This window comes from Triturus cristatus, unplaced genomic scaffold (genome assembly GCF_964204655.1).
Source record: "Triturus cristatus unplaced genomic scaffold, aTriCri1.1 SCAFFOLD_1193, whole genome shotgun sequence".
Taxonomy (NCBI): domain Eukaryota; kingdom Metazoa; phylum Chordata; class Amphibia; order Caudata; family Salamandridae; genus Triturus; species Triturus cristatus.
In genome coordinates this window covers 14,638-32,628 of record NW_028188286.1, presented here as the reverse complement: position 1 = coordinate 32,628, position 17,991 = coordinate 14,638, and the positions used below count along the sequence as shown (strand labels likewise).

Sequence of the window (17,991 nt, the reverse complement as noted above, 5' to 3'; positions counted from 1 at the left end):
CCAAGAGCTCCAAAGTCAGAAGTGCTAGGGCCTACGGCCATACCACCCTGAAAGCACCTGATCTCGTCTGATCTCAGAAGTTAAGCAGGGTCGGGCCTGGTTAGTACCTGGATGGGAGACCGCCTGGGAATACCAGGTGCTGTAGGCTTTTTGGTATTTTTTTTCTTTCGCTTTAGGTGAATGAGGGTGGTTTGTCTCGTTTCCTAGGCTAGCCCTGAAGACGAATGAGTAAAGCCAAGAGCTCCAAAGTCAGAAGTGCTAGGGCCTACGGCCATACCACCCTGAAAGCACCTGATCTCGTCTGATCTCAGAAGTTAAGCAGGGTCGGGCCTGGTTAGTACCTGGATGGGAGACCGCCTGGGAATACCAGGTGCTGTAGGCTTTTTGGTATTTTTTTTCTTTCGCTTTAGGTGAATGTGGGTGGTTTGTCTCGTTTCCTAGGCTAGCCCTGAAGACGAATGAGTAAAGCCAAGAGCTCCAAAGTCAGAAGTGCTAGGGCCTACGGCCATACCACCCTGAAAGCACCTGATCTCGTCTGATCTCAGAAGTTAAGCAGGGTCGGGCCTGGTTAGTACCTGGATGGGAGACCGCCTGGGAATACCAGGTGCTGTAGGCTTTTTGGTATTTTTTTTCTTTCGCTTTAGGTGAATGAGGGTGGTTTGTCTCGTTTCCTAGGCTAGCCCTGAAGACGAATGAGTAAAGCCAAGAGCTCCAAAGTCAGAAGTGCTAGGGCCTACGGCCATACCACCCTGAAAGCACCTGATCTCGTCTGATCTCAGAAGTTAAGCAGGGTCGGGCCTGGTTAGTACCTGGATGGGAGACCGCCTGGGAATACCAGGTGCTGTAGGCTTTTTGGTATTTTTTTTCTTTCGCTTTAGGTGAATGAGGGTGGTTTGTCTCGTTTCCTAGGCTAGCCCTGAAGACGAATGAGTAAAGCCAAGAGCTCCAAAGTCAGAAGTGCTAGGGCCTACGGCCATACCACCCTGAAAGCACCTGATCTCGTCTGATCTCAGAAGTTAAGCAGGGTCGGGCCTGGTTAGTACCTGGATGGGAGACCGCCTGGGAATACCAGGTGCTGTAGGCTTTTTGGTATTTTTTTTCTTTCGCTTTAGGTGAATGAGGGTGGTTTGTCTCGTTTCCTAGGCTAGCCCTGAAGAAAGACGAATGAGTAAAGCCAAGAGCTCCAAAGTCAGAAGTGCTAGGGCCTACGGCCATACCACCCTGAAAGCACCTGATCTCGTCTGATCTCAGAAGTTAAGCAGGGTCGGGCCTGGTTAGTACCTGGATGGGAGACCGCCTGGGAATACCAGGTGCTGTAGGCTTTTTGGTATTTTTTTTCTTTCGCTTTAGGTGAATGAGGGTGGTTTGTCTCGTTTCCTAGGCTAGCCCTGAAGACGAATGAGTAAAGCCAAGAGCTCCAAAGTCAGAAGTGCTAGGGCCTACGGCCATACCACCCTGAAAGCACCTGATCTCGTCTGATCTCAGAAGTTAAGCAGGGTCGGGCCTGGTTAGTACCTGGATGGGAGACCGCCTGGGAATACCAGGTGCTGTAGGCTTTTTGGTATTTTTTTTCTTTCGCTTTAGGTGAATGAGGGTGGTTTGTCTCGTTTCCTAGGCTAGCCCTGAAGACGAATGAGTAAAGCCAAGAGCTCCAAAGTCAGAAGTGCTAGGGCCTACGGCCATACCACCCTGAAAGCACCTGATCTCGTCTGATCTCAGAAGTTAAGCAGGGTCGGGCCTGGTTAGTACCTGGATGGGAGACCGCCTGGGAATACCAGGTGCTGTAGGCTTTTTGGTATTTTTTTTCTTTCGCTTTAGGTGAATGAGGGTGGTTTGTCTCGTTTCCTAGGCTAGCCCTGAAGACGAATGAGTAAAGCCAAGAGCTCCAAAGTCAGAAGTGCTAGGGCCTACGGCCATACCACCCTGAAAGCACCTGATCTCGTCTGATCTCAGAAGTTAAGCAGGGTCGGGCCTGGTTAGTACCTGGATGGGAGACCGCCTGGGAATACCAGGTGCTGTAGGCTTTTTGGTATTTTTTTTCTTTCGCTTTAGGTGAATGAGGGTGGTTTGTCTCGTTTCCTAGGCTAGCCCTGAAGACGAATGAGTAAAGCCAAGAGCTCCAAAGTCAGAAGTGCTAGGGCCTACGGCCATACCACCCTGAAAGCACCTGATCTCGTCTGATCTCAGAAGTTAAGCAGGGTCGGGCCTGGTTAGTACCTGGATGGGAGACCGCCTGGGAATACCAGGTGCTGTAGGCTTTTTGGTATTTTTTTTCTTTCGCTTTAGGTGAATGAGGGTGGTTTGTCTCGTTTCCTAGGCTAGCCCTGAAGACGAATGAGTAAAGCCAAGAGCTCCAAAGTCAGAAGTGCTAGGGCCTACGGCCATACCACCCTGAAAGCACCTGATCTCGTCTGATCTCAGAAGTTAAGCAGGGTCGGGCCTGGTTAGTACCTGGATGGGAGACCGCCTGGGAATACCAGGTGCTGTAGGCTTTTTGGTATTTTTTTTCTTTCGCTTTAGGTGAATGAGGGTGGTTTGTCTCGTTTCCTAGGCTAGCCCTGAAGACGAATGAGTAAAGCCAAGAGCTCCAAAGTCAGAAGTGCTAGGGCCTACGGCCATACCACCCTGAAAGCACCTGATCTCGTCTGATCTCAGAAGTTAAGCAGGGTCGGGCCTGGTTAGTACCTGGATGGGAGACCGCCTGGGAATACCAGGTGCTGTAGGCTTTTTGGTATTTTTTTTCTTTCGCTTTAGGTGAATGAGGGTGGTTTGTCTCGTTTCCTAGGCTAGCCCTGAAGACGAATGAGTAAAGCCAAGAGCTCCAAAGTCAGAAGTGCTAGGGCCTACGGCCATACCACCCTGAAAGCACCTGATCTCGTCTGATCTCAGAAGTTAAGCAGGGTCGGGCCTGGTTAGTACCTGGATGGGAGACCGCCTGGGAATACCAGGTGCTGTAGGCTTTTTGGTATTTTTTTTCTTTCGCTTTAGGTGAATGAGGGTGGTTTGTCTCGTTTCCTAGGCTAGCCCTGAAGACGAATGAGTAAAGCCAAGAGCTCCAAAGTCAGAAGTGCTAGGGCCTACGGCCATACCACCCTGAAAGCACCTGATCTCGTCTGATCTCAGAAGTTAAGCAGGGTCGGGCCTGGTTAGTACCTGGATGGGAGACCGCCTGGGAATACCAGGTGCTGTAGGCTTTTTGGTATTTTTTTTCTTTCGCTTTAGGTGAATGAGGGTGGTTTGTCTCGTTTCCTAGGCTAGCCCTGAAGACGAATGAGTAAAGCCAAGAGCTCCAAAGTCAGAAGTGCTAGGGCCTACGGCCATACCACCCTGAAAGCACCTGATCTCGTCTGATCTCAGAAGTTAAGCAGGGTCGGGCCTGGTTAGTACCTGGATGGGAGACCGCCTGGGAATACCAGGTGCTGTAGGCTTTTTGGTATTTTTTTTCTTTCGCTTTAGGTGAATGAGGGTGGTTTGTCTCGTTTCCTAGGCTAGCCCTGAAGACGAATGAGTAAAGCCAAGAGCTCCAAAGTCAGAAGTGCTAGGGCCTACGGCCATACCACCCTGAAAGCACCTGATCTCGTCTGATCTCAGAAGTTAAGCAGGGTCGGGCCTGGTTAGTACCTGGATGGGAGACCGCCTGGGAATACCAGGTGCTGTAGGCTTTTTGGTATTTTTTTTCTTTCGCTTTAGGTGAATGAGGGTGGTTTGTCTCGTTTCCTAGGCTAGCCCTGAAGACGAATGAGTAAAGCCAAGAGCTCCAAAGTCAGAAGTGCTAGGGCCTACGGCCATACCACCCTGAAAGCACCTGATCTCGTCTGATCTCAGAAGTTAAGCAGGGTCGGGCCTGGTTAGTACCTGGATGGGAGACCGCCTGGGAATACCAGGTGCTGTAGGCTTTTTGGTATTTTTTTTCTTTCGCTTTAGGTGAATGAGGGTGGTTTGTCTCGTTTCCTAGGCTAGCCCTGAAGACGAATGAGTAAAGCCAAGAGCTCCAAAGTCAGAAGTGCTAGGGCCTACGGCCATACCACCCTGAAAGCACCTGATCTCGTCTGATCTCAGAAGTTAAGCAGGGTCGGGCCTGGTTAGTACCTGGATGGGAGACCGCCTGGGAATACCAGGTGCTGTAGGCTTTTTGGTATTTTTTTTCTTTCGCTTTAGGTGAATGAGGGTGGTTTGTCTCGTTTCCTAGGCTAGCCCTGAAGACGAATGAGTAAAGCCAAGAGCTCCAAAGTCAGAAGTGCTAGGGCCTACGGCCATACCACCCTGAAAGCACCTGATCTCGTCTGATCTCAGAAGTTAAGCAGGGTCGGGCCTGGTTAGTACCTGGATGGGAGACCGCCTGGGAATACCAGGTGCTGTAGGCTTTTTGGTATTTTTTTTCTTTCGCTTTAGGTGAATGAGGGTGGTTTGTCTCGTTTCCTAGGCTAGCCCTGAAGACGAATGAGTAAAGCCAAGAGCTCCAAAGTCAGAAGTGCTAGGGCCTACGGCCATACCACCCTGAAAGCACCTGATCTCGTCTGATCTCAGAAGTTAAGCAGGGTCGGGCCTGGTTAGTACCTGGATGGGAGACCGCCTGGGAATACCAGGTGCTGTAGGCTTTTTGGTATTTTTTTTCTTTCGCTTTAGGTGAATGAGGGTGGTTTGTCTCGTTTCCTAGGCTAGCCCTGAAGACGAATGAGTAAAGCCAAGAGCTCCAAAGTCAGAAGTGCTAGGGCCTACGGCCATACCACCCTGAAAGCACCTGATCTCGTCTGATCTCAGAAGTTAAGCAGGGTCGGGCCTGGTTAGTACCTGGATGGGAGACCGCCTGGGAATACCAGGTGCTGTAGGCTTTTTGGTATTTTTTTTCTTTCGCTTTAGGTGAATGAGGGTGGTTTGTCTCGTTTCCTAGGCTAGCCCTGAAGACGAATGAGTAAAGCCAAGAGCTCCAAAGTCAGAAGTGCTAGGGCCTACGGCCATACCACCCTGAAAGCACCTGATCTCGTCTGATCTCAGAAGTTAAGCAGGGTCGGGCCTGGTTAGTACCTGGATGGGAGACCGCCTGGGAATACCAGGTGCTGTAGGCTTTTTGGTATTTTTTTTCTTTCGCTTTAGGTGAATGAGGGTGGTTTGTCTCGTTTCCTAGGCTAGCCCTGAAGACGAATGAGTAAAGCCAAGAGCTCCAAAGTCAGAAGTGCTAGGGCCTACGGCCATACCACCCTGAAAGCACCTGATCTCGTCTGATCTCAGAAGTTAAGCAGGGTCGGGCCTGGTTAGTACCTGGATGGGAGACCGCCTGGGAATACCAGGTGCTGTAGGCTTTTTGGTATTTTTTTTCTTTCGCTTTAGGTGAATGAGGGTGGTTTGTCTCGTTTCCTAGGCTAGCCCTGAAGACGAATGAGTAAAGCCAAGAGCTCCAAAGTCAGAAGTGCTAGGGCCTACGGCCATACCACCCTGAAAGCACCTGATCTCGTCTGATCTCAGAAGTTAAGCAGGGTCGGGCCTGGTTAGTACCTGGATGGGAGACCGCCTGGGAATACCAGGTGCTGTAGGCTTTTTGGTATTTTTTTTCTTTCGCTTTAGGTGAATGAGGGTGGTTTGTCTCGTTTCCTAGGCTAGCCCTGAAGACGAATGAGTAAAGCCAAGAGCTCCAAAGTCAGAAGTGCTAGGGCCTACGGCCATACCACCCTGAAAGCACCTGATCTCGTCTGATCTCAGAAGTTAAGCAGGGTCGGGCCTGGTTAGTACCTGGATGGGAGACCGCCTGGGAATACCAGGTGCTGTAGGCTTTTTGGTATTTTTTTTCTTTCGCTTTAGGTGAATGAGGGTGGTTTGTCTCGTTTCCTAGGCTAGCCCTGAAGACGAATGAGTAAAGCCAAGAGCTCCAAAGTCAGAAGTGCTAGGGCCTACGGCCATACCACCCTGAAAGCACCTGATCTCGTCTGATCTCAGAAGTTAAGCAGGGTCGGGCCTGGTTAGTACCTGGATGGGAGACCGCCTGGGAATACCAGGTGCTGTAGGCTTTTTGGTATTTTTTTTCTTTCGCTTTAGGTGAATGAGGGTGGTTTGTCTCGTTTCCTAGGCTAGCCCTGAAGACGAATGAGTAAAGCCAAGAGCTCCAAAGTCAGAAGTGCTAGGGCCTACGGCCATACCACCCTGAAAGCACCTGATCTCGTCTGATCTCAGAAGTTAAGCAGGGTCGGGCCTGGTTAGTACCTGGATGGGAGACCGCCTGGGAATACCAGGTGCTGTAGGCTTTTTGGTATTTTTTTTCTTTCGCTTTAGGTGAATGAGGGTGGTTTGTCTCGTTTCCTAGGCTAGCCCTGAAGACGAATGAGTAAAGCCAAGAGCTCCAAAGTCAGAAGTGCTAGGGCCTACGGCCATACCACCCTGAAAGCACCTGATCTCGTCTGATCTCAGAAGTTAAGCAGGGTCGGGCCTGGTTAGTACCTGGATGGGAGACCGCCTGGGAATACCAGGTGCTGTAGGCTTTTTGGTATTTTTTTTCTTTCGCTTTAGGTGAATGAGGGTGGTTTGTCTCGTTTCCTAGGCTAGCCCTGAAGACGAATGAGTAAAGCCAAGAGCTCCAAAGTCAGAAGTGCTAGGGCCTACGGCCATACCACCCTGAAAGCACCTGATCTCGTCTGATCTCAGAAGTTAAGCAGGGTCGGGCCTGGTTAGTACCTGGATGGGAGACCGCCTGGGAATACCAGGTGCTGTAGGCTTTTTGGTATTTTTTTTCTTTCGCTTTAGGTGAATGAGGGTGGTTTGTCTCGTTTCCTAGGCTAGCCCTGAAGACGAATGAGTAAAGCCAAGAGCTCCAAAGTCAGAAGTGCTAGGGCCTACGGCCATACCACCCTGAAAGCACCTGATCTCGTCTGATCTCAGAAGTTAAGCAGGGTCGGGCCTGGTTAGTACCTGGATGGGAGACCGCCTGGGAATACCAGGTGCTGTAGGCTTTTTGGTATTTTTTTTCTTTCGCTTTAGGTGAATGAGGGTGGTTTGTCTCGTTTCCTAGGCTAGCCCTGAAGACGAATGAGTAAAGCCAAGAGCTCCAAAGTCAGAAGTGCTAGGGCCTACGGCCATACCACCCTGAAAGCACCTGATCTCGTCTGATCTCAGAAGTTAAGCAGGGTCGGGCCTGGTTAGTACCTGGATGGGAGACCGCCTGGGAATACCAGGTGCTGTAGGCTTTTTGGTATTTTTTTTCTTTCGCTTTAGGTGAATGAGGGTGGTTTGTCTCGTTTCCTAGGCTAGCCCTGAAGACGAATGAGTAAAGCCAAGAGCTCCAAAGTCAGAAGTGCTAGGGCCTACGGCCATACCACCCTGAAAGCACCTGATCTCGTCTGATCTCAGAAGTTAAGCAGGGTCGGGCCTGGTTAGTACCTGGATGGGAGACCGCCTGGGAATACCAGGTGCTGTAGGCTTTTTGGTATTTTTTTTCTTTCGCTTTAGGTGAATGAGGGTGGTTTGTCTCGTTTCCTAGGCTAGCCCTGAAGACGAATGAGTAAAGCCAAGAGCTCCAAAGTCAGAAGTGCTAGGGCCTACGGCCATACCACCCTGAAAGCACCTGATCTCGATCTCAGAAGTTAAGCAGGGTCGGGCCTGGTTAGTACCTGGATGGGAGACCGCCTGGGAATACCAGGTGCTGTAGGCTTTTTGGTATTTTTTTTCTTTCGCTTTAGGTGAATGAGGGTGGTTTGTCTCGTTTCCTAGGCTAGCCCTGAAGACGAATGAGTAAAGCCAAGAGCTCCAAAGTCAGAAGTGCTAGGGCCTACGGCCATACCACCCTGAAAGCACCTGATCTCGTCTGATCTCAGAAGTTAAGCAGGGTCGGGCCTGGTTAGTACCTGGATGGGAGACCGCCTGGGAATACCAGGTGCTGTAGGCTTTTTGGTATTTTTTTTCTTTCGCTTTAGGTGAATGAGGGTGGTTTGTCTCGTTTCCTAGGCTAGCCCTGAAGACGAATGAGTAAAGCCAAGAGCTCCAAAGTCAGAAGTGCTAGGGCCTACGGCCATACCACCCTGAAAGCACCTGATCTCGTCTGATCTCAGAAGTTAAGCAGGGTCGGGCCTGGTTAGTACCTGGATGGGAGACCGCCTGGGAATACCAGGTGCTGTAGGCTTTTTGGTATTTTTTTTCTTTCGCTTTAGGTGAATGAGGGTGGTTTGTCTCGTTTCCTAGGCTAGCCCTGAAGACGAATGAGTAAAGCCAAGAGCTCCAAAGTCAGAAGTGCTAGGGCCTACGGCCATACCACCCTGAAAGCACCTGATCTCGTCTGATCTCAGAAGTTAAGCAGGGTCGGGCCTGGTTAGTACCTGGATGGGAGACCGCCTGGGAATACCAGGTGCTGTAGGCTTTTTGGTATTTTTTTTCTTTCGCTTTAGGTGAATGAGGGTGGTTTGTCTCGTTTCCTAGGCTAGCCCTGAAGACGAATGAGTAAAGCCAAGAGCTCCAAAGTCAGAAGTGCTAGGGCCTACGGCCATACCACCCTGAAAGCACCTGATCTCGTCTGATCTCAGAAGTTAAGCAGGGTCGGGCCTGGTTAGTACCTGGATGGGAGACCGCCTGGGAATACCAGGTGCTGTAGGCTTTTTGGTATTTTTTTTCTTTCGCTTTAGGTGAATGAGGGTGGTTTGTCTCGTTTCCTAGGCTAGCCCTGAAGACGAATGAGTAAAGCCAAGAGCTCCAAAGTCAGAAGTGCTAGGGCCTACGGCCATACCACCCTGAAAGCACCTGATCTCGTCTGATCTCAGAAGTTAAGCAGGGTCGGGCCTGGTTAGTACCTGGATGGGAGACCGCCTGGGAATACCAGGTGCTGTAGGCTTTTTGGTATTTTTTTTCTTTCGCTTTAGGTGAATGAGGGTGGTTTGTCTCGTTTCCTAGGCTAGCCCTGAAGACGAATGAGTAAAGCCAAGAGCTCCAAAGTCAGAAGTGCTAGGGCCTACGGCCATACCACCCTGAAAGCACCTGATCTCGTCTGATCTCAGAAGTTAAGCAGGGTCGGGCCTGGTTAGTACCTGGATGGGAGACCGCCTGGGAATACCAGGTGCTGTAGGCTTTTTGGTATTTTTTTTCTTTCGCTTTAGGTGAATGAGGGTGGTTTGTCTCGTTTCCTAGGCTAGCCCTGAAGACGAATGAGTAAAGCCAAGAGCTCCAAAGTCAGAAGTGCTAGGGCCTACGGCCATACCACCCTGAAAGCACCTGATCTCGTCTGATCTCAGAAGTTAAGCAGGGTCGGGCCTGGTTAGTACCTGGATGGGAGACCGCCTGGGAATACCAGGTGCTGTAGGCTTTTTGGTATTTTTTTTCTTTCGCTTTAGGTGAATGAGGGTGGTTTGTCTCGTTTCCTAGGCTAGCCCTGAAGACGAATGAGTAAAGCCAAGAGCTCCAAAGTCAGAAGTGCTAGGGCCTACGGCCATACCACCCTGAAAGCACCTGATCTCGTCTGATCTCAGAAGTTAAGCAGGGTCGGGCCTGGTTAGTACCTGGATGGGAGACCGCCTGGGAATACCAGGTGCTGTAGGCTTTTTGGTATTTTTTTTCTTTCGCTTTAGGTGAATGAGGGTGGTTTGTCTCGTTTCCTAGGCTAGCCCTGAAGACGAATGAGTAAAGCCAAGAGCTCCAAAGTCAGAAGTGCTAGGGCCTACGGCCATACCACCCTGAAAGCACCTGATCTCGTCTGATCTCAGAAGTTAAGCAGGGTCGGGCCTGGTTAGTACCTGGATGGGAGACCGCCTGGGAATACCAGGTGCTGTAGGCTTTTTGGTATTTTTTTTCTTTCGCTTTAGGTGAATGAGGGTGGTTTGTCTCGTTTCCTAGGCTAGCCCTGAAGACGAATGAGTAAAGCCAAGAGCTCCAAAGTCAGAAGTGCTAGGGCCTACGGCCATACCACCCTGAAAGCACCTGATCTCGTCTGATCTCAGAAGTTAAGCAGGGTCGGGCCTGGTTAGTACCTGGATGGGAGACCGCCTGGGAATACCAGGTGCTGTAGGCTTTTTGGTATTTTTTTTCTTTCGCTTTAGGTGAATGAGGGTGGTTTGTCTCGTTTCCTAGGCTAGCCCTGAAGACGAATGAGTAAAGCCAAGAGCTCCAAAGTCAGAAGTGCTAGGGCCTACGGCCATACCACCCTGAAAGCACCTGATCTCGTCTGATCTCAGAAGTTAAGCAGGGTCGGGCCTGGTTAGTACCTGGATGGGAGACCGCCTGGGAATACCAGGTGCTGTAGGCTTTTTGGTATTTTTTTTCTTTCGCTTTAGGTGAATGAGGGTGGTTTGTCTCGTTTCCTAGGCTAGCCCTGAAGACGAATGAGTAAAGCCAAGAGCTCCAAAGTCAGAAGTGCTAGGGCCTACGGCCATACCACCCTGAAAGCACCTGATCTCGTCTGATCTCAGAAGTTAAGCAGGGTCGGGCCTGGTTAGTACCTGGATGGGAGACCGCCTGGGAATACCAGGTGCTGTAGGCTTTTTGGTATTTTTTTTCTTTCGCTTTAGGTGAATGAGGGTGGTTTGTCTCGTTTCCTAGGCTAGCCCTGAAGACGAATGAGTAAAGCCAAGAGCTCCAAAGTCAGAAGTGCTAGGGCCTACGGCCATACCACCCTGAAAGCACCTGATCTCGTCTGATCTCAGAAGTTAAGCAGGGTCGGGCCTGGTTAGTACCTGGATGGGAGACCGCCTGGGAATACCAGGTGCTGTAGGCTTTTTGGTATTTTTTTTCTTTCGCTTTAGGTGAATGAGGGTGGTTTGTCTCGTTTCCTAGGCTAGCCCTGAAGACGAATGAGTAAAGCCAAGAGCTCCAAAGTCAGAAGTGCTAGGGCCTACGGCCATACCACCCTGAAAGCACCTGATCTCGTCTGATCTCAGAAGTTAAGCAGGGTCGGGCCTGGTTAGTACCTGGATGGGAGACCGCCTGGGAATACCAGGTGCTGTAGGCTTTTTGGTATTTTTTTTCTTTCGCTTTAGGTGAATGAGGGTGGTTTGTCTCGTTTCCTAGGCTAGCCCTGAAGACGAATGAGTAAAGCCAAGAGCTCCAAAGTCAGAAGTGCTAGGGCCTACGACCATACCACCCTGAAAGCACCTGATCTCGTCTGATCTCAGAAGTTAAGCAGGGTCGGGCCTGGTTAGTACCTGGATGGGAGACCGCCTGGGAATACCAGGTGCTGTAGGCTTTTTGGTATTTTTTTTCTTTCGCTTTAGGTGAATGAGGGTGGTTTGTCTCGTTTCCTAGGCTAGCCCTGAAGACGAATGAGTAAAGCCAAGAGCTCCAAAGTCAGAAGTGCTAGGGCCTACGGCCATACCACCCTGAAAGCACCTGATCTCGTCTGATCTCAGAAGTTAAGCAGGGTCGGGCCTGGTTAGTACCTGGATGGGAGACCGCCTGGGAATACCAGGTGCTGTAGGCTTTTTGGTATTTTTTTTCTTTCGCTTTAGGTGAATGAGGGTGGTTTGTCTCGTTTCCTAGGCTAGCCCTGAAGACGAATGAGTAAAGCCAAGAGCTCCAAAGTCAGAAGGGCTAGGGCCTACGGCCATACCACCCTGAAAGCACCTGATATCGTCTGATCTCAGAAGTTAAGCAGGGTCGGGCCTGGTTAGTACCTGGATGGGAGACCGCCTGGGAATACCAGGTGCTGTAGGCTTTTTGGTATTTTTTTTCTTTCGCTTTAGGTGAATGAGGGTGGTTTGTCTCGTTTCCTAGGCTAGCCCTGAAGACGAATGAGTAAAGCCAAGAGCTCCAAAGTCAGAAGTGCTAGGGCCTACGGCCATACCACCCTGAAAGCACCTGATCTCGTCTGATCTCAGAAGTTAAGCAGGGTCGGGCCTGGTTAGTACCTGGATGGGAGACCGCCTGGGAATACCAGGTGCTGTAGGCTTTTTGGTATTTTTTTTCTTTCGCTTTAGGTGAATGAGGGTGGTTTGTCTCGTTTCCTAGGCTAGCCCTGAAGACGAATGAGTAAAGCCAAGAGCTCCAAAGTCAGAAGTGCTAGGGCCTATGGCCATACCACCCTGAAAGCGTCTGATCTCAGAAGTTAAGCAGGGTTGGGCCTGCTTAGTACCTGGATGGGAGACCGCCTGGGAATACCAGGTGCTGTAGGCTTTTTGGTATTTTTTTTCTTTCGCTTTAGGTGAATGAGGGTGGTTTGTCTCGTTTCCTAGGCTAGCCCTGAAGACGAATGAGTAAAGCCAAGAGCTCCAAAGTCAGAAGTGCTAGGGCCTACGGCCATACCACCCTGAAAGCACCTGATCTCGTCTGATCTCAGAAGTTAAGCAGGGTCGGGCCTGGTTAGTACCTGGATGGGAGACCGCCTGGGAATACCAGGTGCTGTAGGCTTTTTGGTATTTTTTTTCTTTCGCTTTAGGTGAATGAGGGTGGTTTGTCTCGTTTCCTAGGCTAGCCCTGAAGAGGAATGAGTAAAGCCAAGAGCTCCAAAGTCAGAAGTGCTAGGGCCTACGGCCATACCACCCTGAAAGCACCTGATCTCGTCTGATCTCAGAAGTTAAGCAGGGTCGGGCCTGGTTAGTACCTGGATGGGAGACCGCCTGGGAATACCAGGTGCTGTAGGCTTTTTGGTATTTTTTTTCTTTCGCTTTAGGTGAATGAGGGTGGTTTGTCTCGTTTCCTAGGCTAGCCCTGAAGACGAATGAGTAAAGCCAAGAGCTCCAAAGTCAGAAGTGCTAGGGCCTACGACCATACCACCCTGAAAGCACCTGATCTCGTCTGATCTCAGAAGTTAAGCAGGGTCGGGCCTGGTTAGTACCTGGATGGGAGACCGCCTGGGAATACCAGGTGCTGTAGGCTTTTTGGTATTTTTTTTCTTTCGCTTTAGGTGAATGAGGGTGGTTTGTCTCGTTTCCTAGGCTAGCCCTGAAGACGAATGAGTAAAGCCAAGAGCTCCAAAGTCAGAAGTGCTAGGGCCTACGGCCATACCACCCTGAAAGCACCTGATCTCGTCTGATCTCAGAAGTTAAGCAGGGTCGGGCCTGGTTAGTACCTGGATGGGAGACCGCCTGGGAATACCAGGTGCTGTAGGCTTTTTGGTATTTTTTTTCTTTCGCTTTAGGTGAATGAGGGTGGTTTGTCTCGTTTCCTAGGCTAGCCCTGAAGACGAATGAGTAAAGCCAAGAGCTCCAAAGTCAGAAGTGCTAGGGCCTACGGCCATACCACCCTGAAAGCACCTGATCTCGTCTGATCTCAGAAGTTAAGCAGGGTCGGGCCTGGTTAGTACCTGGATGGGAGACCGCCTGGGAATACCAGGTGCTGTAGGCTTTTTGGTATTTTTTTTCTTTCGCTTTAGGTGAATGAGGGTGGTTTGTCTCGTTTCCTAGGCTAGCCCTGAAGACGAATGAGTAAAGCCAAGAGCTCCAAAGTCAGAAGTGCTAGGGCCTACGGCCATACCACCCTGAAAGCACCTGATCTCGTCTGATCTCAGAAGTTAAGCAGGGTCGGGCCTGGTTAGTACCTGGATGGGAGACCGCCTGGGAATACCAGGTGCTGTAGGCTTTTTGGTATTTTTTTTCTTTCGCTTTAGGTGAATGAGGGTGGTTTGTCTCGTTTCCTAGGCTAGCCCTGAAGACGAATGAGTAAAGCCAAGAGCTCCAAAGTCAGAAGTGCTAGGGCCTACGGCCATACCACCCTGAAAGCACCTGATCTCGTCTGATCTCAGAAGTTAAGCAGGGTCGGGCCTGGTTAGTACCTGGATGGGAGACCGCCTGGGAATACCAGGTGCTGTAGGCTTTTTGGTATTTTTTTTCTTTCGCTTTAGGTGAATGAGGGTGGTTTGTCTCGTTTCCTAGGCTAGCCCTGAAGACGAATGAGTAAAGCCAAGAGCTCCAAAGTCAGAAGTGCTAGGGCCTACGGCCATACCACCCTGAAAGCACCTGATCTCGTCTGATCTCAGAAGTTAAGCAGGGTCGGGCCTGGTTAGTACCTGGATGGGAGACCGCCTGGGAATACCAGGTGCTGTAGGCTTTTTGGTATTTTTTTTCTTTCGCTTTAGGTGAATGAGGGTGGTTTGTCTCGTTTCCTAGGCTAGCCCTGAAGACGAATGAGTAAAGCCAAGAGCTCCAAAGTCAGAAGTGCTAGGGCCTACGGCCATACCACCCTGAAAGCACCTGATCTCGTCTGATCTCAGAAGTTAAGCAGGGTCGGGCCTGGTTAGTACCTGGATGGGAGACCGCCTGGGAATACCAGGTGCTGTAGGCTTTTTGGTATTTTTTTTCTTTCGCTTTAGGTGAATGAGGGTGGTTTGTCTCGTTTCCTAGGCTAGCCCTGAAGAGGAATGAGTAAAGCCAAGAGCTCCAAAGTCAGAAGTGCTAGGGCCTACGGCCATACCACCCTGAAAGCACCTGATCTCGTCTGATCTCAGAAGTTAAGCAGGGTCGGGCCTGGTTAGTACCTGGATGGGAGACCGCCTGGGAATACCAGGTGCTGTAGGCTTTTTGGTATTTTTTTTCTTTCGCTTTAGGTGAATGAGGGTGGTTTGTCTCGTTTCCTAGGCTAGCCCTGAAGACGAATGAGTAAAGCCAAGAGCTCCAAAGTCAGAAGTGCTAGGGCCTACGGCCATACCACCCTGAAAGCACCTGATCTCGTCTGATCTCAGAAGTTAAGCAGGGTCGGGCCTGGTTAGTACCTGGATGGGAGACCGCCTGGGAATACCAGGTGCTGTAGGCTTTTTGGTATTTTTTTTCTTTCGCTTTAGGTGAATGAGGGTGGTTTGTCTCGTTTCCTAGGCTAGCCCTGAAGACGAATGAGTAAAGCCAAGAGCTCCAAAGTCAGAAGTGCTAGGGCCTACGGCCATACCACCCTGAAAGCACCTGATCTCGTCTGATCTCAGAAGTTAAGCAGGGTCGGGCCTGGTTAGTACCTGGATGGGAGACCGCCTGGGAATACCAGGTGCTGTAGGCTTTTTGGTATTTTTTTTCTTTCGCTTTAGGTGAATGAGGGTGGTTTGTCTCGTTTCCTAGGCTAGCCCTGAAGACGAATGAGTAAAGCCAAGAGCTCCAAAGTCAGAAGTGCTAGGGCCTACGGCCATACCACCCTGAAAGCACCTGATCTTCGTCTGATCTCAGAAGTTAAGCAGGGTCGGGCCTGGTTAGTACCTGGATGGGAGACCGCCTGGGAATACCAGGTGCTGTAGGCTTTTTGGTATTTTTTTTCTTTCGCTTTAGGTGAATGAGGGTGGTTTGTCTCGTTTCCTAGGCTAGCCCTGAAGACGAATGAGTAAAGCCAAGAGCTCCAAAGTCAGAAGTGCTAGGGCCTACGGCCATACCACCCTGAAAGCACCTGATCTCGTCTGATCTCAGAAGTTAAGCAGGGTCGGGCCTGGTTAGTACCTGGATGGGAGACCGCCTGGGAATACCAGGTGCTGTAGGCTTTTTGGTATTTTTTTTCTTTCGCTTTAGGTGAATGAGGGTGGTTTGTCTCGTTTCCTAGGCTAGCCCTGAAGACGAATGAGTAAAGCCAAGAGCTCCAAAGTCAGAAGTGCTAGGGCCTACGGCCATACCACCCTGAAAGCACCTGATCTCGTCTGATCTCAGAAGTTAAGCAGGGTCGGGCCTGGTTAGTACCTGGATGGGAGACCGCCTGGGAATACCAGGTGCTGTAGGCTTTTTGGTATTTTTTTTCTTTCGCTTTAGGTGAATGAGGGTGGTTTGTCTCGTTTCCTAGGCTAGCCCTGAAGACGAATGAGTAAAGCCAAGAGCTCCAAAGTCAGAAGTGCTAGGGCCTACGGCCATACCACCCTGAAAGCACCTGATCTCGTCTGATCTCAGAAGTTAAGCAGGGTCGGGCCTGGTTAGTACCTGGATGGGAGACCGCCTGGGAATACCAGGTGCTGTAGGCTTTTTGGTATTTTTTTTCTTTCGCTTTAGGTGAATGAGGGTGGTTTGTCTCGTTTCCTAGGCTAGCCCTGAAGACGAATGAGTAAAGCCAAGAGCTCCAAAGTCAGAAGTGCTAGGGCCTACGGCCATACCACCCTGAAAGCACCTGATCTCGTCTGATCTCAGAAGTTAAGCAGGGTCGGGCCTGGTTAGTACCTGGATGGGAGACCGCCTGGGAATACCAGGTGCTGTAGGCTTTTTGGTATTTTTTTTCTTTCGCTTTAGGTGAATGAGGGTGGTTTGTCTCGTTTCCTAGGCTAGCCCTGAAGACGAATGAGTAAAGCCAAGAGCTCCAAAGTCAGAAGTGCTAGGGCCTACGGCCATAACACCCTGAAAGCACCTGATCTCGTCTGATCTCAGAAGTTAAGCAGGGTCGGGCCTGGTTAGTACCTGGATGGGAGACCGCCTGGGAATACCAGGTGCTGTAGGCTTTTTGGTATTTTTTTTCTTTCGCTTTAGGTGAATGAGGGTGGTTTGTCTCGTTTCCTAGGCTAGCCCTGAAGACGAATGAGTAAAGCCAAGAGCTCCAAAGTCAGAAGTGCTAGGGCCTACGGCCATACCACCCTGAAAGCACCTGATCTCGTCTGATCTCAGAAGTTAAGCAGGGTCGGGCCTGGTTAGTACCTGGATGGGAGACCGCCTGGGAATACCAGGTGCTGTAGGCTTTTTGGTATTTTTTTTCTTTCGCTTTAGGTGAATGAGGGTGGTTTGTCTCGTTTCCTAGGCTAGCCCTGAAGACGAATGAGTAAAGCCAAGAGCTCCAAAGTCAGAAGTGCTAGGGCCTACGGCCATACCACCCTGAAAGCACCTGATCTCGTCTGATCTCAGAAGTTAAGCAGGGTCGGGCCTGGTTAGTACCTGGATGGGAGACCGCCTGGGAATACCAGGTGCTGTAGGCTTTTTGGTATTTTTTTTCTTTCGCTTTAGGTGAATGAGGGTGGTTTGTCTCGTTTCCTAGGCTAGCCCTGAAGACGAATGAGTAAAGCCAAGAGCTCCAAAGTCAGAAGTGCTAGGGCCTACGGCCATACCACCCTGAAAGCACCTGATCTCGTCTGATCTCAGAAGTTAAGCAGGGTCGGGCCTGGTTAGTACCTGGATGGGAGACCGCCTGGGAATACCAGGTGCTGTAGGCTTTTTGGTATTTTTTTTCTTTCGCTTTAGGTGAATGAGGGTGGTTTGTCTCGTTTCCTAGGCTAGCCCTGAAGACGAATGAGTAAAGCCAAGAGCTCCAAAGTCAGAAGTGCTAGGGCCTACGGCCATACCACCCTGAAAGCACCTGATCTCGTCTGATCTCAGAAGTTAAGCAGGGTCGGGCCTGGTTAGTACCTGGATGGGAGACCGCCTGGGAATACCAGGTGCTGTAGGCTTTTTGGTATTTTTTTTCTTTCGCTTTAGGTGAATGAGGGTGGTTTGTCTCGTTTCCTAGGCTAGCCCTGAAGACGAATGAGTAAAGCCAAGAGCTCCAAAGTCAGAAGTGCTAGGGCCTACGGCCATACCACCCTGAAAGCACCTGATCTCGTCTGATCTCAGAAGTTAAGCAGGGTCGGGCCTGGTTAGTACCTGGATGGGAGACCGCCTGGGAATACCAGGTGCTGTAGGCTTTTTGGTATTTTTTTTCTTTCGCTTTAGGTGAATGAGGGTGGTTTGTCTCGTTTCCTAGGCTAGCCCTGAAGACGAATGAGTAAAGCCAAGAGCTCCAAAGTCAGAAGTGCTAGGGCCTACGGCCATACCACCCTGAAAGCACCTGATCTCGTCTGATCTCAGAAGTTAAGCAGGGTCGGGCCTGGTTAGTACCCGGATGGGAGACCGCCTGGGAATACCAGGTGCTGTAGGCTTTTTGGTATTTTTTTTCTTTCGCTTTAGGTGAATGAGGGTGGTTTGTCTCGTTTCCTAGGCTAGCCCTGAAGACGAATGAGTAAAGCCAAGAGCTCCAAAGTCAGAAGTGCTAGGGCCTACGGCCATACCACCCTGAAAGCGTCTGATCTCAGAAGTTAAGCAGGGTCGGGCCTGGTTAGTACCTGGATGGGAGACCGCCTGGGAATACCAGGTGCTGTAGGCTTTTTGGTATTTTTTTTCTTTCGCTTTAGGTGAATGAGGGTGGTTTGTCTCGTTTCCTAGGCTAGCCCTGAAGACGAAT

At 50.4% G+C, this 17,991-nt stretch overlaps 75 non-coding genes and 2 pseudogenes across 75 annotated transcripts; all 77 read left to right on the top strand.

Moving 5' to 3' along the window:
* Positions 1–29: 29 nt before the first annotated feature.
* On the top strand, positions 30–148 carry LOC146769212 (5S ribosomal RNA). Its single transcript, XR_014976439.1, has one exon. It is a non-coding gene; the product is annotated as a 5S ribosomal RNA (ribosomal RNA).
* A 115-nt stretch (positions 149–263) lies between these two features.
* Positions 264–382, top strand: LOC146769211 (5S ribosomal RNA). Its single transcript, XR_014976438.1, has one exon. It is a non-coding gene; the product is annotated as a 5S ribosomal RNA (ribosomal RNA).
* A 115-nt stretch (positions 383–497) lies between these two features.
* On the top strand, positions 498–616 carry LOC146769210 (5S ribosomal RNA). Its single transcript, XR_014976437.1, has one exon. It is a non-coding gene; the product is annotated as a 5S ribosomal RNA (ribosomal RNA).
* A 115-nt stretch (positions 617–731) lies between these two features.
* On the top strand, positions 732–850 carry LOC146769209 (5S ribosomal RNA). The gene has a single exon (XR_014976435.1). It is a non-coding gene; the product is annotated as a 5S ribosomal RNA (ribosomal RNA).
* A 115-nt stretch (positions 851–965) lies between these two features.
* LOC146769208 (5S ribosomal RNA) lies at positions 966–1,084 on the top strand. Its single transcript, XR_014976434.1, has one exon. It is a non-coding gene; the product is annotated as a 5S ribosomal RNA (ribosomal RNA).
* A 119-nt stretch (positions 1,085–1,203) lies between these two features.
* LOC146769207 (5S ribosomal RNA) lies at positions 1,204–1,322 on the top strand. The gene has a single exon (XR_014976433.1). It is a non-coding gene; the product is annotated as a 5S ribosomal RNA (ribosomal RNA).
* Positions 1,323–1,437: 115 nt separating this feature from the next.
* LOC146769206 (5S ribosomal RNA) lies at positions 1,438–1,556 on the top strand. Its single transcript, XR_014976432.1, has one exon. It is a non-coding gene; the product is annotated as a 5S ribosomal RNA (ribosomal RNA).
* A 115-nt stretch (positions 1,557–1,671) lies between these two features.
* Positions 1,672–1,790, top strand: LOC146769205 (5S ribosomal RNA). Its single transcript, XR_014976431.1, has one exon. It is a non-coding gene; the product is annotated as a 5S ribosomal RNA (ribosomal RNA).
* Positions 1,791–1,905: 115 nt separating this feature from the next.
* Positions 1,906–2,024, top strand: LOC146769204 (5S ribosomal RNA). The gene has a single exon (XR_014976430.1). It is a non-coding gene; the product is annotated as a 5S ribosomal RNA (ribosomal RNA).
* Positions 2,025–2,139: 115 nt separating this feature from the next.
* On the top strand, positions 2,140–2,258 carry LOC146769203 (5S ribosomal RNA). The gene has a single exon (XR_014976429.1). It is a non-coding gene; the product is annotated as a 5S ribosomal RNA (ribosomal RNA).
* Positions 2,259–2,373: 115 nt separating this feature from the next.
* Positions 2,374–2,492, top strand: LOC146769202 (5S ribosomal RNA). Its single transcript, XR_014976428.1, has one exon. It is a non-coding gene; the product is annotated as a 5S ribosomal RNA (ribosomal RNA).
* Positions 2,493–2,607: 115 nt separating this feature from the next.
* Positions 2,608–2,726, top strand: LOC146769201 (5S ribosomal RNA). Its single transcript, XR_014976427.1, has one exon. It is a non-coding gene; the product is annotated as a 5S ribosomal RNA (ribosomal RNA).
* A 115-nt stretch (positions 2,727–2,841) lies between these two features.
* Positions 2,842–2,960, top strand: LOC146769200 (5S ribosomal RNA). The gene has a single exon (XR_014976426.1). It is a non-coding gene; the product is annotated as a 5S ribosomal RNA (ribosomal RNA).
* Positions 2,961–3,075: 115 nt separating this feature from the next.
* Positions 3,076–3,194, top strand: LOC146769199 (5S ribosomal RNA). Its single transcript, XR_014976424.1, has one exon. It is a non-coding gene; the product is annotated as a 5S ribosomal RNA (ribosomal RNA).
* Positions 3,195–3,309: 115 nt separating this feature from the next.
* Positions 3,310–3,428, top strand: LOC146769198 (5S ribosomal RNA). The gene has a single exon (XR_014976423.1). It is a non-coding gene; the product is annotated as a 5S ribosomal RNA (ribosomal RNA).
* Positions 3,429–3,543: 115 nt separating this feature from the next.
* Positions 3,544–3,662, top strand: LOC146769197 (5S ribosomal RNA). Its single transcript, XR_014976422.1, has one exon. It is a non-coding gene; the product is annotated as a 5S ribosomal RNA (ribosomal RNA).
* Positions 3,663–3,777: 115 nt separating this feature from the next.
* LOC146769196 (5S ribosomal RNA) lies at positions 3,778–3,896 on the top strand. Its single transcript, XR_014976421.1, has one exon. It is a non-coding gene; the product is annotated as a 5S ribosomal RNA (ribosomal RNA).
* Positions 3,897–4,011: 115 nt separating this feature from the next.
* LOC146769195 (5S ribosomal RNA) lies at positions 4,012–4,130 on the top strand. Its single transcript, XR_014976420.1, has one exon. It is a non-coding gene; the product is annotated as a 5S ribosomal RNA (ribosomal RNA).
* Positions 4,131–4,245: 115 nt separating this feature from the next.
* Positions 4,246–4,364, top strand: LOC146769194 (5S ribosomal RNA). The gene has a single exon (XR_014976419.1). It is a non-coding gene; the product is annotated as a 5S ribosomal RNA (ribosomal RNA).
* Positions 4,365–4,479: 115 nt separating this feature from the next.
* On the top strand, positions 4,480–4,598 carry LOC146769193 (5S ribosomal RNA). Its single transcript, XR_014976418.1, has one exon. It is a non-coding gene; the product is annotated as a 5S ribosomal RNA (ribosomal RNA).
* A 115-nt stretch (positions 4,599–4,713) lies between these two features.
* On the top strand, positions 4,714–4,832 carry LOC146769192 (5S ribosomal RNA). The gene has a single exon (XR_014976417.1). It is a non-coding gene; the product is annotated as a 5S ribosomal RNA (ribosomal RNA).
* Positions 4,833–4,947: 115 nt separating this feature from the next.
* Positions 4,948–5,066, top strand: LOC146769191 (5S ribosomal RNA). Its single transcript, XR_014976416.1, has one exon. It is a non-coding gene; the product is annotated as a 5S ribosomal RNA (ribosomal RNA).
* A 115-nt stretch (positions 5,067–5,181) lies between these two features.
* On the top strand, positions 5,182–5,300 carry LOC146769190 (5S ribosomal RNA). Its single transcript, XR_014976415.1, has one exon. It is a non-coding gene; the product is annotated as a 5S ribosomal RNA (ribosomal RNA).
* Positions 5,301–5,415: 115 nt separating this feature from the next.
* LOC146769189 (5S ribosomal RNA) lies at positions 5,416–5,534 on the top strand. Its single transcript, XR_014976413.1, has one exon. It is a non-coding gene; the product is annotated as a 5S ribosomal RNA (ribosomal RNA).
* A 115-nt stretch (positions 5,535–5,649) lies between these two features.
* On the top strand, positions 5,650–5,768 carry LOC146769188 (5S ribosomal RNA). Its single transcript, XR_014976412.1, has one exon. It is a non-coding gene; the product is annotated as a 5S ribosomal RNA (ribosomal RNA).
* Positions 5,769–5,883: 115 nt separating this feature from the next.
* Positions 5,884–6,002, top strand: LOC146769187 (5S ribosomal RNA). Its single transcript, XR_014976411.1, has one exon. It is a non-coding gene; the product is annotated as a 5S ribosomal RNA (ribosomal RNA).
* A 115-nt stretch (positions 6,003–6,117) lies between these two features.
* On the top strand, positions 6,118–6,236 carry LOC146769186 (5S ribosomal RNA). The gene has a single exon (XR_014976410.1). It is a non-coding gene; the product is annotated as a 5S ribosomal RNA (ribosomal RNA).
* A 115-nt stretch (positions 6,237–6,351) lies between these two features.
* Positions 6,352–6,470, top strand: LOC146769185 (5S ribosomal RNA). Its single transcript, XR_014976409.1, has one exon. It is a non-coding gene; the product is annotated as a 5S ribosomal RNA (ribosomal RNA).
* Positions 6,471–6,585: 115 nt separating this feature from the next.
* On the top strand, positions 6,586–6,704 carry LOC146769184 (5S ribosomal RNA). The gene has a single exon (XR_014976408.1). It is a non-coding gene; the product is annotated as a 5S ribosomal RNA (ribosomal RNA).
* A 115-nt stretch (positions 6,705–6,819) lies between these two features.
* On the top strand, positions 6,820–6,938 carry LOC146769183 (5S ribosomal RNA). Its single transcript, XR_014976407.1, has one exon. It is a non-coding gene; the product is annotated as a 5S ribosomal RNA (ribosomal RNA).
* Positions 6,939–7,053: 115 nt separating this feature from the next.
* On the top strand, positions 7,054–7,172 carry LOC146769182 (5S ribosomal RNA). The gene has a single exon (XR_014976406.1). It is a non-coding gene; the product is annotated as a 5S ribosomal RNA (ribosomal RNA).
* Positions 7,173–7,287: 115 nt separating this feature from the next.
* LOC146769181 (5S ribosomal RNA) lies at positions 7,288–7,406 on the top strand. The gene has a single exon (XR_014976405.1). It is a non-coding gene; the product is annotated as a 5S ribosomal RNA (ribosomal RNA).
* A 115-nt stretch (positions 7,407–7,521) lies between these two features.
* LOC146769180 (5S ribosomal RNA) lies at positions 7,522–7,636 on the top strand. The gene has a single exon (XR_014976457.1). It is a non-coding gene; the product is annotated as a 5S ribosomal RNA (ribosomal RNA).
* Positions 7,637–7,751: 115 nt separating this feature from the next.
* On the top strand, positions 7,752–7,870 carry LOC146769179 (5S ribosomal RNA). The gene has a single exon (XR_014976404.1). It is a non-coding gene; the product is annotated as a 5S ribosomal RNA (ribosomal RNA).
* Positions 7,871–7,985: 115 nt separating this feature from the next.
* On the top strand, positions 7,986–8,104 carry LOC146769178 (5S ribosomal RNA). Its single transcript, XR_014976402.1, has one exon. It is a non-coding gene; the product is annotated as a 5S ribosomal RNA (ribosomal RNA).
* Positions 8,105–8,219: 115 nt separating this feature from the next.
* LOC146769177 (5S ribosomal RNA) lies at positions 8,220–8,338 on the top strand. Its single transcript, XR_014976401.1, has one exon. It is a non-coding gene; the product is annotated as a 5S ribosomal RNA (ribosomal RNA).
* Positions 8,339–8,453: 115 nt separating this feature from the next.
* Positions 8,454–8,572, top strand: LOC146769176 (5S ribosomal RNA). The gene has a single exon (XR_014976400.1). It is a non-coding gene; the product is annotated as a 5S ribosomal RNA (ribosomal RNA).
* Positions 8,573–8,687: 115 nt separating this feature from the next.
* LOC146769175 (5S ribosomal RNA) lies at positions 8,688–8,806 on the top strand. The gene has a single exon (XR_014976399.1). It is a non-coding gene; the product is annotated as a 5S ribosomal RNA (ribosomal RNA).
* A 115-nt stretch (positions 8,807–8,921) lies between these two features.
* Positions 8,922–9,040, top strand: LOC146769174 (5S ribosomal RNA). Its single transcript, XR_014976398.1, has one exon. It is a non-coding gene; the product is annotated as a 5S ribosomal RNA (ribosomal RNA).
* Positions 9,041–9,155: 115 nt separating this feature from the next.
* LOC146769173 (5S ribosomal RNA) lies at positions 9,156–9,274 on the top strand. Its single transcript, XR_014976397.1, has one exon. It is a non-coding gene; the product is annotated as a 5S ribosomal RNA (ribosomal RNA).
* A 115-nt stretch (positions 9,275–9,389) lies between these two features.
* LOC146769172 (5S ribosomal RNA) lies at positions 9,390–9,508 on the top strand. Its single transcript, XR_014976396.1, has one exon. It is a non-coding gene; the product is annotated as a 5S ribosomal RNA (ribosomal RNA).
* A 115-nt stretch (positions 9,509–9,623) lies between these two features.
* On the top strand, positions 9,624–9,742 carry LOC146769171 (5S ribosomal RNA). The gene has a single exon (XR_014976395.1). It is a non-coding gene; the product is annotated as a 5S ribosomal RNA (ribosomal RNA).
* A 115-nt stretch (positions 9,743–9,857) lies between these two features.
* On the top strand, positions 9,858–9,976 carry LOC146769170 (5S ribosomal RNA). The gene has a single exon (XR_014976394.1). It is a non-coding gene; the product is annotated as a 5S ribosomal RNA (ribosomal RNA).
* A 115-nt stretch (positions 9,977–10,091) lies between these two features.
* Positions 10,092–10,210, top strand: LOC146769169 (5S ribosomal RNA). The gene has a single exon (XR_014976393.1). It is a non-coding gene; the product is annotated as a 5S ribosomal RNA (ribosomal RNA).
* A 115-nt stretch (positions 10,211–10,325) lies between these two features.
* On the top strand, positions 10,326–10,444 carry LOC146769168 (5S ribosomal RNA). Its single transcript, XR_014976391.1, has one exon. It is a non-coding gene; the product is annotated as a 5S ribosomal RNA (ribosomal RNA).
* A 115-nt stretch (positions 10,445–10,559) lies between these two features.
* LOC146769167 (5S ribosomal RNA) lies at positions 10,560–10,678 on the top strand. The gene has a single exon (XR_014976390.1). It is a non-coding gene; the product is annotated as a 5S ribosomal RNA (ribosomal RNA).
* A 115-nt stretch (positions 10,679–10,793) lies between these two features.
* On the top strand, positions 10,794–10,912 carry LOC146769166 (5S ribosomal RNA). Its single transcript, XR_014976389.1, has one exon. It is a non-coding gene; the product is annotated as a 5S ribosomal RNA (ribosomal RNA).
* A 115-nt stretch (positions 10,913–11,027) lies between these two features.
* On the top strand, positions 11,028–11,146 carry LOC146769165 (5S ribosomal RNA). Its single transcript, XR_014976450.1, has one exon. It is a non-coding gene; the product is annotated as a 5S ribosomal RNA (ribosomal RNA).
* A 115-nt stretch (positions 11,147–11,261) lies between these two features.
* Positions 11,262–11,380, top strand: LOC146769164 (5S ribosomal RNA). Its single transcript, XR_014976388.1, has one exon. It is a non-coding gene; the product is annotated as a 5S ribosomal RNA (ribosomal RNA).
* Positions 11,381–11,495: 115 nt separating this feature from the next.
* Positions 11,496–11,614, top strand: LOC146769163 (5S ribosomal RNA). The gene has a single exon (XR_014976453.1). It is a non-coding gene; the product is annotated as a 5S ribosomal RNA (ribosomal RNA).
* A 115-nt stretch (positions 11,615–11,729) lies between these two features.
* Positions 11,730–11,848, top strand: LOC146769162 (5S ribosomal RNA). The gene has a single exon (XR_014976387.1). It is a non-coding gene; the product is annotated as a 5S ribosomal RNA (ribosomal RNA).
* A 115-nt stretch (positions 11,849–11,963) lies between these two features.
* LOC146769161 (5S ribosomal RNA) lies at positions 11,964–12,072 on the top strand (annotated as a pseudogene).
* Positions 12,073–12,187: 115 nt separating this feature from the next.
* On the top strand, positions 12,188–12,306 carry LOC146769160 (5S ribosomal RNA). The gene has a single exon (XR_014976386.1). It is a non-coding gene; the product is annotated as a 5S ribosomal RNA (ribosomal RNA).
* Positions 12,307–12,421: 115 nt separating this feature from the next.
* On the top strand, positions 12,422–12,540 carry LOC146769159 (5S ribosomal RNA). Its single transcript, XR_014976385.1, has one exon. It is a non-coding gene; the product is annotated as a 5S ribosomal RNA (ribosomal RNA).
* Positions 12,541–12,655: 115 nt separating this feature from the next.
* LOC146769158 (5S ribosomal RNA) lies at positions 12,656–12,774 on the top strand. The gene has a single exon (XR_014976449.1). It is a non-coding gene; the product is annotated as a 5S ribosomal RNA (ribosomal RNA).
* A 115-nt stretch (positions 12,775–12,889) lies between these two features.
* LOC146769157 (5S ribosomal RNA) lies at positions 12,890–13,008 on the top strand. The gene has a single exon (XR_014976384.1). It is a non-coding gene; the product is annotated as a 5S ribosomal RNA (ribosomal RNA).
* A 115-nt stretch (positions 13,009–13,123) lies between these two features.
* LOC146769156 (5S ribosomal RNA) lies at positions 13,124–13,242 on the top strand. Its single transcript, XR_014976383.1, has one exon. It is a non-coding gene; the product is annotated as a 5S ribosomal RNA (ribosomal RNA).
* Positions 13,243–13,357: 115 nt separating this feature from the next.
* On the top strand, positions 13,358–13,476 carry LOC146769155 (5S ribosomal RNA). Its single transcript, XR_014976382.1, has one exon. It is a non-coding gene; the product is annotated as a 5S ribosomal RNA (ribosomal RNA).
* Positions 13,477–13,591: 115 nt separating this feature from the next.
* LOC146769154 (5S ribosomal RNA) lies at positions 13,592–13,710 on the top strand. Its single transcript, XR_014976380.1, has one exon. It is a non-coding gene; the product is annotated as a 5S ribosomal RNA (ribosomal RNA).
* Positions 13,711–13,825: 115 nt separating this feature from the next.
* LOC146769153 (5S ribosomal RNA) lies at positions 13,826–13,944 on the top strand. The gene has a single exon (XR_014976379.1). It is a non-coding gene; the product is annotated as a 5S ribosomal RNA (ribosomal RNA).
* A 115-nt stretch (positions 13,945–14,059) lies between these two features.
* LOC146769152 (5S ribosomal RNA) lies at positions 14,060–14,178 on the top strand. The gene has a single exon (XR_014976378.1). It is a non-coding gene; the product is annotated as a 5S ribosomal RNA (ribosomal RNA).
* Positions 14,179–14,293: 115 nt separating this feature from the next.
* On the top strand, positions 14,294–14,412 carry LOC146769151 (5S ribosomal RNA). Its single transcript, XR_014976377.1, has one exon. It is a non-coding gene; the product is annotated as a 5S ribosomal RNA (ribosomal RNA).
* A 115-nt stretch (positions 14,413–14,527) lies between these two features.
* On the top strand, positions 14,528–14,646 carry LOC146769150 (5S ribosomal RNA). Its single transcript, XR_014976376.1, has one exon. It is a non-coding gene; the product is annotated as a 5S ribosomal RNA (ribosomal RNA).
* Positions 14,647–14,761: 115 nt separating this feature from the next.
* On the top strand, positions 14,762–14,880 carry LOC146769149 (5S ribosomal RNA). Its single transcript, XR_014976375.1, has one exon. It is a non-coding gene; the product is annotated as a 5S ribosomal RNA (ribosomal RNA).
* A 115-nt stretch (positions 14,881–14,995) lies between these two features.
* On the top strand, positions 14,996–15,115 carry LOC146769148 (5S ribosomal RNA). Its single transcript, XR_014976455.1, has one exon. It is a non-coding gene; the product is annotated as a 5S ribosomal RNA (ribosomal RNA).
* A 115-nt stretch (positions 15,116–15,230) lies between these two features.
* On the top strand, positions 15,231–15,349 carry LOC146769147 (5S ribosomal RNA). The gene has a single exon (XR_014976374.1). It is a non-coding gene; the product is annotated as a 5S ribosomal RNA (ribosomal RNA).
* A 115-nt stretch (positions 15,350–15,464) lies between these two features.
* On the top strand, positions 15,465–15,583 carry LOC146769146 (5S ribosomal RNA). Its single transcript, XR_014976373.1, has one exon. It is a non-coding gene; the product is annotated as a 5S ribosomal RNA (ribosomal RNA).
* A 115-nt stretch (positions 15,584–15,698) lies between these two features.
* On the top strand, positions 15,699–15,817 carry LOC146769145 (5S ribosomal RNA). The gene has a single exon (XR_014976372.1). It is a non-coding gene; the product is annotated as a 5S ribosomal RNA (ribosomal RNA).
* A 115-nt stretch (positions 15,818–15,932) lies between these two features.
* Positions 15,933–16,051, top strand: LOC146769144 (5S ribosomal RNA). The gene has a single exon (XR_014976371.1). It is a non-coding gene; the product is annotated as a 5S ribosomal RNA (ribosomal RNA).
* A 115-nt stretch (positions 16,052–16,166) lies between these two features.
* LOC146769143 (5S ribosomal RNA) lies at positions 16,167–16,285 on the top strand. The gene has a single exon (XR_014976451.1). It is a non-coding gene; the product is annotated as a 5S ribosomal RNA (ribosomal RNA).
* Positions 16,286–16,400: 115 nt separating this feature from the next.
* LOC146769142 (5S ribosomal RNA) lies at positions 16,401–16,519 on the top strand. The gene has a single exon (XR_014976369.1). It is a non-coding gene; the product is annotated as a 5S ribosomal RNA (ribosomal RNA).
* A 115-nt stretch (positions 16,520–16,634) lies between these two features.
* Positions 16,635–16,753, top strand: LOC146769141 (5S ribosomal RNA). The gene has a single exon (XR_014976368.1). It is a non-coding gene; the product is annotated as a 5S ribosomal RNA (ribosomal RNA).
* Positions 16,754–16,868: 115 nt separating this feature from the next.
* LOC146769140 (5S ribosomal RNA) lies at positions 16,869–16,987 on the top strand. Its single transcript, XR_014976367.1, has one exon. It is a non-coding gene; the product is annotated as a 5S ribosomal RNA (ribosomal RNA).
* Positions 16,988–17,102: 115 nt separating this feature from the next.
* LOC146769139 (5S ribosomal RNA) lies at positions 17,103–17,221 on the top strand. Its single transcript, XR_014976366.1, has one exon. It is a non-coding gene; the product is annotated as a 5S ribosomal RNA (ribosomal RNA).
* A 115-nt stretch (positions 17,222–17,336) lies between these two features.
* On the top strand, positions 17,337–17,455 carry LOC146769138 (5S ribosomal RNA). Its single transcript, XR_014976365.1, has one exon. It is a non-coding gene; the product is annotated as a 5S ribosomal RNA (ribosomal RNA).
* Positions 17,456–17,570: 115 nt separating this feature from the next.
* On the top strand, positions 17,571–17,689 carry LOC146769137 (5S ribosomal RNA). Its single transcript, XR_014976443.1, has one exon. It is a non-coding gene; the product is annotated as a 5S ribosomal RNA (ribosomal RNA).
* Positions 17,690–17,804: 115 nt separating this feature from the next.
* LOC146769136 (5S ribosomal RNA) lies at positions 17,805–17,913 on the top strand (annotated as a pseudogene).
* Positions 17,914–17,991: the final 78 nt, after the last annotated feature.